Source organism: Hyperolius riggenbachi, chromosome 5 (genome assembly GCF_040937935.1).
Source record: "Hyperolius riggenbachi isolate aHypRig1 chromosome 5, aHypRig1.pri, whole genome shotgun sequence".
Lineage (NCBI taxonomy): Eukaryota > Metazoa > Chordata > Amphibia > Anura > Hyperoliidae > Hyperolius > Hyperolius riggenbachi.
The window spans coordinates 196,744,569-196,756,681 of NC_090650.1; positions in this window are offsets into that span (position 1 = coordinate 196,744,569).

A 12,113-nucleotide genomic window follows, 5' to 3' on the forward strand; every position below is an offset into this window, starting at 1 on the left:
TCAAGTGGAAATGGGCCCTCATGGATAATGCTCCACATACTTAAAAAATTAATATATTAAATTGGGTTCAGAAAGAATTCGTGTAATACTATGTATCACCCATATAGCCGACCTACATTTTTAAACGCTCAATTACCTAATTAATGTATAATTAATGCATATTTATTATATAAAGTTGATTAACTTTAAATAAATCCTATTGAAAACAGAATGTGCTTGCAAGTACTTGGGAGTTTGTAACAGCTTTTTCTTAGTAACAGGAGCTTTTTTTTTTTTTAACAATGTACTAACAATAAAATCAGAGCTGGGAATGTCACAGCAAATTAAACATTTAAAGCGTTATGCTATTATAACCATTACTATTTAGGAGAGAACATTGCATATCCACTGCAGAATGTAATTTGCCTTCAAAAAGTATCAATTCATTTGTAGAGTATAAGATAGAGAAAACATACTAGTATTTCTCATTTCTGTATTTTTCGGTACTGTTATCAGCTAGCTTTTCTTGACAGCAGATGATAAAATGTAAAAGCAGTTAATGATGTTTGCAAAAAAAATCCAAGCAACACTGACATCAATGAACCTCTTAATACAAGAACAAACAATAGTAGATTGATGTGTTTTTCTTGATAATACTTGATACATCCACATTTGTACATTCTGAGATGAAAGCACATGGAAATAATGAAACAGTGCTGAAAAGTCTGCTCTGTACTACAAATTGAGAGACTGTTGAATAAACATAACTGATTCTACAGTTCTCCTTTCAAGGATAAAACAGATGACAAAATCACAACAATTCCACACTATGATTGTGTCCTGTTTACTGAAAAGACAATGCCAGACCATTTGGAGTGACGATTCAAAGGTAAGTAAGTGTGATGTTTACCCCACACTCTTAATCCAGGCATTTACATTATGGCATGTACCTGGCATGTGCATGTGTCCCATGTACCTCACCCATAATTTGCTGGAATCCTCCTAGGTGACCATTGTCAGTTCCTCAGAAGATGAGTATGTACTTAATGACGTAAAAGTAGGGACGGTCACTGTGGTGGAACCCACGGTAGCCTTTGTGACAGAGATGAAACCAGTAGCCAAATAGTGTAGTATCGTAGGATAAAATTAGCTCAGTATTACAAGAGTAGTTAGACTCACAAATCTGGGTTGCAGAACCTGAGTATAACTACTCTTATAATCAGAACCCGCAACCACCGTGTATCGCCTATGGAGAAATCACAGTCCCCGCTCGGTACTCCAGGTCCTGCTGGAAACAGTGTGGTCACTCTCCTGAGATCCTTACTAGCCGTGGATGGCACCACACTAGGGGGAAGGACAGCTCCAAAGGAGGTGTTGAGGCCAATGAGGAAGGGTGGAGGTTCCCAAAAATAAATATCTCTCAGAGTATCCTACCTAATAAAAGCTAAGTGTCGCTGTGTCCAGCAGTTTTGTCCCTGTGTCCCAGGATTTTTGTTACTGCGCATGTGCGCAGTAACGGACAGCTGGGACCAGGGAGCTGTGCGGGCGAGCGAGGTGGGCGGGTGTGGGCGCGGCAGTTACGTGCGCAGCGTGCACGTGCATGCGCACTGGTGGCGGCGGCTGTAGACCGAGAGTGGTGGTAGTCATAATTTTCTGTAATGGTGTATGTGGTCCTGTTCTCATGTCCAGAGCTGATGTGCTGAATATGAAGTACAGCAAGTTCAAGGCTGTAACCTGAAAATTAAATTTGTATCCCTTTTGGCTTCCCGTCGAAGAGATGATGCTTTAGTAGACTGTGTAAGATAGCAAACTTATACTACTTGCAACTCACAGGGAAAAGGTGAAACTTATTTAAGGGAAATTTGAATTTTGATGAATATATACTTTCATTTTAAAAATGATTTTGGCTGAGTTTTGTGTTCAATCATCTGCACTACTGACCCGGAATGAGTTTCGGAGGTCAGTTTTGCTCTGACCCCTTTGGATGCTACATGTTGCAGATCTATGCTTCAAAGTGTTGAAATCAGAATATTATCATAATAGCAAAGTTTCCTTTAACTTGAGCATGTTAAATGCTCCATTAAGATGCATAATAAGGCATTATGGTGTTTTTCTCACAGGAGATGTATTTTTAGTTTTAGTGTCCCAATTATGCCAGATTCATGTGATTTAATTTGCTAAATTGCTTCTTAATTTCTGGAATAACTTTGACCTTGAAATAGCAGGTTGTCTATTTTAATCATCATTTGTTTTCATAAAACTGAATTATTGTTTTTTATAGTCAAAGCACTTTCTCAAAGCTGTGTTTATGTAGGACTGTGGTACCAACAGTGATTAGTAGCAGATACTTGCTCACTTTTACTTTTGATTATCAGTCTATTTATAATAAGAAAAAAAGTAAATCTATCATCAAATCTATCATCACCTGAAAGTGTCCTCAGAGGAGCTTACAATCTGTGCTATATGTATAGTAAGTAGGGCATTACTTTTTTTTGTTTTTTCAGGAGAGGGGACTTCATTCAAAGTTTTGCTGTTGATGTCCACTGTCTGTAAAGTTCATGTACATTTGGCCCTGCCCATGTCCCATCATTACCACACTCACTTTCCAGTGCATACACGCACCTATTTTTAGATGCTTGGATGCGGCACCCTTTGCGTGACGCAGGTTGACAGCTGCCCCAGCAGTGGATCCAGCACCTGCATAAAACCCTCAATAAAAAAAATCTTGGTGCCGCCCCTGATTGAAAAGTGATAAGGTATACAAAATATTTTTTTTAGGGTTTCATGCTAGTAATGTGCAGATGTGGGGCTGTGTAACCTGGAACACATGCCCTTTTAGTTAAATGCCTTGATTTGCACCACCTGACTCCTTTTATTATACCTGTCTGGCTCTGAGTTCTTGGTCATTTGCCATTACCCATGCATCAAACTATATCCCCTGGCTCCTCTTATTCCTGCCTTGGTGATTGCCTGGAACAAATGCAGGCAGATGGGTGCAAGAAAATGAGCTGCTGAATCACATAATAAAGTTGTGGTAGCGTAGCGGCACTGATACATATTAGTGGCTGCACAGGATTATAGTACACAATTACTGATTTACTGGGACCTGTTACCAAGGGACTGCCACTGGAGGGCTTACTGTGGGGTATGAGAGTGAGTGAGTTATGGTCACTGAAGAACTGTTATTTAGTAGCTATTACTATGGGGTTGTCAGCAAGAGGCTGTCATTGAGGGGTTGTCAGGAAGAGGCTGTTCCTAAGGTTTTTTAATGAGGGTTGTTATTGAGGGAATATCACTGTGTGGGCTGTAGTGGGGGTGTAATGCTGAGAAGCAGTCACTTGAGTTATGTCACTGGGAGGTTGTCAATGAAGGACTTTCACTGAGAAACTGTAACTGAGTGATTGTTACTAGGGACAGTCACTGAAAGACACTTTCACTGGAAAGTCACTTGAAAAATGTCACAAGAGCTTGTCACATGGAGTATCTGCCTAGGGCCCAAGTCCCACGATTTCGCCGTGGCAGTTCCGTTTTGGAGCCCCCTTCACGGTATCACGGGGCAGCGTGCATTCCTCACGGAGAGTCGGAGAGGAGCCTAGTCCCACCCTCCTCACAGAGCAGGAGAATCTGGCCAATAGCAGCAGCAGCAGCTTCCCACCAGCCAATGCTGTTGCTGCTGTGGCCATCTAGTAAGAAGAGGAGGGAGGAGCATGATTTGAAAGAATCCCCGCACTGTGCTCTGCACTGGAGACATGTGCAGAAGAAGAGGATGTGATCTTGGAGACCCGTGCTGCTGATCCCCGGGAGATTGTGACAGGCAGCCTGTGTTTCTTTCTCTCCGTGACCTGTGCTGCAGACCAGCGGGAGATAAGAGTGACGCTGTCCAGATCAGTGAGCTACCTTCCCGAGTCCCATGCTCTTCACACACTGGTGAGTCACTTGATTTTCAGGGCATGGGACTGTCACTGAATTCTGGAGGGGGAGGGGGGAAGCTTCAGTCATTTGATGACAGGGCTCAGGATATCATTGCCCTGTGATCTATACAGTGCATGAAATGAAATGAAAGTGTATATAGGGCAATGTCATTGTGAGCCCTGATACACAGGCCTGGCCCTAGACTTTTTGCCGCCTGAGGCAAACTTTGAAGAAATCGCCGCCCACCCACCCCCCCAACCCGTGGGTGTAAGGGGCCGCCGAGATGGAGGGGATAGCGGGCAGGAAAGGGGTATTGGCCCTCACCTCCTGGGTCCCCCGCCTCCCTCACTTGGGTCCGCTGTCCTCTGCTCCCCTCCAGCTTTAAAAAGTTAAGTTGCTGCAGCTATTGTAAGAGGCACGGGCGGGGATCACTCACCTTTTCGCTCCACTGACGTCACTTCCTGTAGCGGACGGCGCTACAGGAAGTGATGTCAGTGGAGCGCATGCTGGAACGTGGAAAAGGTGAGTGATCCCCGCCCGTGCCTCTTACAATAGCGGCGGCAACTTAACTCTTCAAAGCTGGAGGGGAGCGGAGGACGGGGGACCCAGGTGAGGGAGGGGGGGTCCGACCCCCCTCCCCGCCGCTAGGCCCAATACCCCCTTCCTGCCCGCTATCCCCTCCAGCTGGTGCCGCCCCCCCCCCCCCAGAAGTGCCGCCTGAGGCAAAAGTTTCACTCCGCCTCATGGGCGGGCCGGCCCTGCTGATACAGTATGAGTTTCTGTAATATAGAAAGTGTATCAGGGCTCACAATGATATTGCCCTATATACTTTGTAAGTTTGTAATTTTGCTTCCTGCATTTTTTTTCTATTGTTAAATGTGATTTTGTGGAAAAGGGGGAAAAAAGCAGTTTATCTTACCTGGGGCTTCTTCCAGTCTCCTGCAGGCGTCCTGTGCCCTCACTGTGATTCCACGATCCAACGGTCCCCCGCAATGCCCCTCTGTCAGCTGGCAACTCCCTTGGGTACTGCACATGCGTGGCACAGTTTTATGTACAGCGCATGAGCAGAATGCTCCTGTCCACGGGAGCGCAATCAGTAGACACTCAGACTGGGGCTATGCATCCAGCTGGCAGAGGGGTGCTACAGGTGAACAGAGGGTTCACAGAATCATGGTGAGGGCGTAGAACGACTGCAAGGGGCTTATGTAGGTTAAACGTCTATTTTTCCCTCCCACTTTAGGTATCTTCAGCCTCCAATTTTTTTTTTCCTCAGGAAGTGGGGAAACACCATTGATAGATTGTATATTTGGTCCCACCTACCATACAGTGGCCACACCCACTCAAAGCATGGCCACACCCCTTTAATTTTCTTTAACTAGCTGTCCCTTTTTCCTGGCCACAAAAGTTGGAAGGTATGTATCTGTCATTGAGAAGCTGTCACTGTGGTGTCTGTCATTGGTGGCTCTCACTAGGAAGTCTTCCCCTGTGCTATTTCTGGCAGCACTTGTTATGGAGGTGGCGTTTATGTCAGCACATGCTATTGTAAGCATTTATAACAGCCTCTGCTATGGGGGAAAGCATTTCTAGCTGCACCTATTAAGGGAAGCATTTATGGCAGCACTTGTTATGGGAGTGGGTGTTCATGGCAGCAATTATGGGAGGTATTTATGGCAGCATTTGTTGTGAGGACATGGTGCCTACACATTCCTTATGACATGCATTTATTACGAAGACCTGTCAGTGGTTTGTATTGGGCTACAAGCAGACTACATTTTTTTTAAGCTACACAAAATGCTACACATTTACTGTAAGCACACTTATGCTGGGTACACACGTTGCGATTCGATTATTGCCGGCATGTACGATCGGGTTTCGATCGTTACAGCCATCGATTTTGCATGTTATGTATGTAAAATCGACGGCTGTATCGATCAAAACCCAATCGAACATGTCGGAAACAATCGTATCGATCCTGATCGATCCCGTGGATCGAGCGGGAAATCTCAACGTGTGTACCCAGCATAAAAGAGGAACTTTGCTAATAACTTAATAAATAAAATAGATTATTATAATTTTTTTTTTTTACAATATTCTCTTATAAACTATTCAGTCAATGTTTATCTATTGTAAAATCTTAGCTCACAGGAGCGTAACTAGGAGCCACCGGGCCCCCCTGCAGAGATTCTGACGCCCCCCCCTTGGGGCCCGCTTAGGGCCGTTTCGGGGGGCTGGAAGGAACGCAGCATGACAGGGAAAGCCGTGGCCATACTCGGAGGGGAGGGGGGGGGGCGGTCCCTCCTCTCCCTCACCTCGGGCTCTCTCCTCTGCGCTCCCCTCCAGCTTAAATTAGTGTCTGGGCGCGGCGGGCAGATACATACCTTCCTTGCGTTCCACCGCGGATACTCCTCGCTCTAGTGTCTGACGCTACTTCCTGTTTATACAGGAAGTGATGTCAGACGCTAGAAAAAGGAACATTCCCGGTGGAACGCAAGGAAGGTATGTATCTGCCCACCGCTGCCCAGACACTAATTTAAGCTGGAGGGGAGCGCAGAGGGGAGAGCCCAAGGTGAGGTAAGGGGGGACCATCCGCCCTCCACGCCGAGTGTGGCCATGGCTTTCCCCTCATGCTGTGTCCCCTCCAGACCCCCAAAACGGCCCTGAGCGGGTCCCAGGGGCCCCCCCGAAGGAGCAGGGGCTGCAAGCCCTATTGTTATGCCCATGTTAGCTCACCCTGATTTACATTCTTAAATGTAGCAATGATGCCAGCATCTTTCTTGTTAGTTGATCTCCCAGAGTGCTCTGGAGCAGAAGGCTGTGACCATGTTCACATTTTGGATACACCAACAAAAAAGCATACCCTTTTTTTAATTTGAATAACTATCTATAAAGGACCCTCAGCACACCACTGTTTTCTGCTTTCTGATGGTTATTCATTCTTAATAGATGAGGTAAAATCTTTGTTGACTCATACAAAGATTCAACCTTCTTTTTAGGGGTACATAGAGGTGAGGCCTTTTCCCTTAACATTAGCAGAAGAGAGCTTTGTAAAGGGATTGGGGGGGGGGGGGGTTCTGATCCTTTTTGCAAAGAACCCCCACTACTCCATTTACCGGTATATGTTTGCCATCTGTGTTATATTTGAGAAGTTTATTGCATGCACAGTCTATTTGAAATCATTGCATATATCTCAATGAGGTTTAAAACTGGGCTTTGAGTTTGACTTCCTTTATTTATTTATTTTTTCAGCAACTTTTTGTGAATTTGCTGGAATATTTTACTGGAATACGGTTATTGTTGTGTTGTATGATCTCCTTTGGTTGATTTTCAGTCATCTGAAAATGGTGTCACAATGGTGGAATGAAGAAATTTAAACCACTTCTGGTGAAATATGTTAGGAAACTAGAACTGTGGCTAAAATATTCCGCTTTTGCCTTGTCTGTCTATAGGACATTCTTGAAGATACTTTGCAATACTTAGTCTTACCCTGATGATCTTTGGGGGCATCATACCTTGTGCACCTGTAATATAGATCTAATTTGGGTGGTCTTCTCAACAAGACCTCAATAGCAATTTTTTAAAACAAACAAACTTGTTTTTCCATTTCTCTGTTTTTGCTTGAAGCAGAACTTAGTTTGGAATTGCCTAATCTTGCAATTTGAACAAAAATATTCAAGACTTCATTATTTTAAACCAGTGGGTATTAGCTTTTATAATAGGTACCTCGAAGAAATAAAGAGTTTGGGAAGACAAGTAATTTTAATTGTTGCCTTTTTACAAACCAGGTAAGTTTACCTGTGTTTGCTGATTCTAGTCTTGTGATATTTCCTCTGGCATAGTTACATTTAAATATAACCAGGGAAGAAGCATCCCTAAAAAGTAAGTTTACCCTCTACCCATATAAAAGGTAATTTGTCTTGCACCGCTGGACCATATTTGAGGATTAAATCATATTCCTCCATACTAAGTACCACTGGAAAATTGAAGGGAGAAGAAAGAAAAAAAGAAGGAAAAGTATAGGCACAGAGTAACAATCCCAATAACAATCCTTAAAGGGAACCTTAACTGAGAGTGATATGGATGTTTCCTGTGGGTTGGTACATGGGGGGGTTTCATTTATCTGGCAGTGTTGCTGTGGACTGTATTTAGGTTGTGGCGGGTGTCTCGTGGTCCCTTTTTTCCCCTTCTCCCCCCCCGGGGCCCCCCCCCCGCCCCTTTATAAGATTTAGTATTAGGCCAATGAATGGTATTTGTGCTTGGTATGGGTCTGCAGCTTTAAATGCATAAATGGGATGCAATATAAATGTAAGCATTTGTAAAATATATGTAATTATGCAAAAATCCACAAGATGGAGTGCTGGCACACTTTGCTTGTCGTATAATTGAATTCCAATGCAAATGATTTGATAAGGGCATGCAGCTATAAAAAGAACCACTAGATGGTGCCAAGTGTAATTATGCCATTATGTCCTGAAGAAATTGCTGGTTATGCAATGAACCGGTCGACTAAGTTTGGCTAAGCCAGGCCACCATCCATTTCTCATCCAGGAAGTTGCTGTGAGTTTTCCAACCACACTATCCCAGCATCCTGAGGCCTGAAGCCGGTGCGGTTTGGAAGAGACATTGTTTGCAGCATAATGGCCCCCTCCTGGCATGCGGGGACGCCCGCACTTTGCAAGTCCATGTGAGAAGGGGAGGGCGTGGCCACCGTCACAAGCGACCACCGCAAGGCTCCTGGAGACTACGCGATTACCCCCCATGTGCACGTGGGTGAGGGTCAAAGTGATGAGATCCTGGCTTTTCTTTTAACAAAGCACTATAATTATGGATATGTGAAGGCTTTTTTTTTTTTTTTGCTGGCCAGCAAAGATTGCATAGTTCTGCTTGTTATAGTCCTAATGAATATGGTAGCAGTTAGCAAGAACTGTTATGCAGCACAGCAAGTATAGAATAGGCTGGAAGCAATAGTAGGGCCTGTCCATTGTATATGGGTGTGTGCAATATATGGAGTACGTTTATATAGCAGGTTATAGTATTGTTTTAATACACCAATACCTTCAGCAAGAAACGTGTCTCAATGTCTTTTATATCCCTTTAAACAATACCAGCTGCTTGGCAGTCCTGCTGATCTCTTTGGCTGCAGTAGTGACTGAATCACACACCTGAAACAAGCATGCAGCTAATCCAGTCTGACTTCAGTCAGAGCACCTGATCTGCATGCTTGTTGAGGGGCTGTGGCTAAAAGTATTAGAGACACAAGATCAGCAGGAGAGTCAGGCAACTGGTATGATTTTAAAAGGAAAAATCCATATCCTTCTCACTTTAGGTTCCCTTTAAAATAATTATCATTGTGTATTTATACAGCACTGCCATTGTCTGCTGTGCTTTTACATAGTGTACAATATACTGTATATTCATGTTACTAACTGTCCCTTTAGAGGAGCTCACAATCTAATGCTTACCATAGTCATGTATTTTGTTTGTATTCTGGCATAGTGGATAGCACTCTCACTCTTGCCTTCCAGTGCTAGGGTCCCAGGTTCAAATCTGGGCCAAGACACTCTCTGCATGTAGTTTGTATGTTCTCGCTGCAGAAAGGTTAATTGCCCCCCCCCCCCCCCCTAAACTGCAAGCATATTGCATAATTAATCAGAGCCATACTTAAAAAAAATTGAACTACAGTTAAATATAAGTACGAAATCAACTTAAGCTTCCCTGCTAACAATCTGCTAGAAAAACAAGGCCTTATTTAGATGAATGGTTTTGAGGACATAAAACTGAAACTATCCACCCTCCAAAACCACGCACTGTTTAATCATTGGGACCATATACATGTGCACACATTGGGAGAAGCATGGTTGGCGATAGTTTAAAAAGCACGATTCGTCTTGTTCTGGATGCAGTCATTATTATTTTTTATTTATATAGCGCCAAAATTATCTGTAGCACTGTACATAGTACAAAACTAATATGGGGAGTATGTATACATATACAATTAGAACATTCAGCAATACAATCACAAATACATACATTGTTGATCAGGTCCGGATTTACCATAAGGCACTGTAGGCCCGTACCTACAGGCGCTTAATGATAGAGGGTCGGCTTACTTCCCTCCCCTAGCGCCTCCCTCCTTCCCTATACTGAGTCCTGAGCAGAGCATAAATGATCAGCATTCCAATGACAAGATCTCCCTTCAGTCAGGGCACCACTAGCTACTTAATACTGAGGGTACCTCTGGCTACCTAATGCTAAGGGACTACCTATGACGGATAAGGGAGAAAAGACAGCTGGGTCAGCCTGCACACTTGTGGTGCAGTTCATTGGATGTTTGTGGGTTCCTGGAGGGTGAAGTTTAGGGTGCCAGGACGTCTGTGCCTATAAGCTCCTGTGATGTAAATCCAGGCCTGTAGATGATGTGTGGTTTGAGACCTTACCAATACTGGTGCATTTTCATATGATAAATTAAATCGGAATCACTAGGAGGTGGAGGTTCCTGCCCTTGCGTAATTACAATCTTGAGAGGGTAATTGCTGTTAGGGTTTTTTTCTAGGTGTTCCCGCATACATCCATGTAGACTCAGCCTTAGTGGCTTAAAAATGTTATAAACTGTTATAAAAATTCAGTTAAAAGAAATACCCATAAATATCAACAGCCACATTCTTCAACACTGCACAAAGGTCTCCTTCTTCGCAAGCCTGGTAACATGGATTGTCCTCCTAGTGTAGAAACTACAATCTGATTCTCTGTTGAGAACATAAAGATTTCAATAGTCAGTGGTTTGTCACTTTCTTTTTCAAATTAAGTTCATTATAATTTATTCCTTCAAGCTTTTATGCCTGGACATAGAAGAGCAGCTTATTAAAGTAATTTACGTACTTCATTTGAAAGAAAAAGTGAGTCATTGTAAAATAGCTCTGTTAAAAGAAGCTGTGGGAAGAAACTCTCACTTCTTGACAGGTGGTTATAATTGAGCATGATTTAACAGAAGACATAAGGTGAAACAGTGGAGTTCAAACACCTTTTTTTATTTCTTATGCATTATTATTCATTCAGGTCTTTTAGCCATTGTCTAAGAACAGACTGGGTTTTCTGTACCTTCGAAAATATTGATATGACAAATTCAGTAAAATACTGATGCAATACTTATTTGATATCTTGACAATCTCTGCCATGCCATGCACAAACTAGTGGTCAGAACCATTTTGGAACGATCAAAACTAGGTATTCCATGTGGTATTCTTTAAACCACAAGCAATAGCTTAGTCTCTCAGTGTACTGATCATTTTTTTTTGTTACTAAAGGCTTTTATTAAGGTTTAAAGATACAATTAATAAACAGACAGAATGGTACAGCAATAAGGCGGTATAAAGAAATAAAAAAGGAACTGTTGTCTCATAAGCTCATCAATGTAGGCACAAATGATGACACATACAATCTAGAAAATTGAGCCAGAATAAACCCCCTCTCGACCCCCCCCACACACACACACACACTTTCCTTCCAGCATATACAGTGGGGTGCGAAAGTTTGGGCAACCTTGATAATTGTTATGGTTTTCCTGCATAAGTTGTTGGTTGTTACAATATAAAATAACAGTTAAATATATCATATAGGAGACACACGCAGTGATATTTGAGAAGTGAAATGAAGTTTATTGGATTTACAGAAAGTGTGCAATAATTGTTTAAATAAAATTAGGCAGGTGCATAAATTTGGGCACTGTTGTCATTTTATTGATTCCAAAACCTTAAGAACTAATTATTGGAACTCAAATTGGCTTGGTAAGCTCAGTGACCCCTGACCTACATACACAGGTGAATCCAATTATAAGAAAGAGTATTTAAGGGGGTCAATTGTAAGTTTTACTCCTATTTTAAGTTTCTCTGAAAAGTAGCAACATGGTCTCAAAACAACTCTCAAATGACTTGAAGACAAAGATTGTTCACCATCATGGTTTAGGGGAAGGATGCAGAAAGCTGTCTCAGAGATTTCAGCTCATACACAAGAAAAAGCGTCCATGACACAATGAATCAATACATAACCAACTCCATGATAAATATATAATATTTTATTAAGGATATCATAACAATAAAAACAATTAAAATAAATCAGCAAGGGGTCAATTCGGGTGGGGTACTCTAACATCACTGCTACATATAGTGAATAAGCAATGCTCGTCCAAAATAACACTGAGTACTAGGTACCTAATCACAAAATAGGGG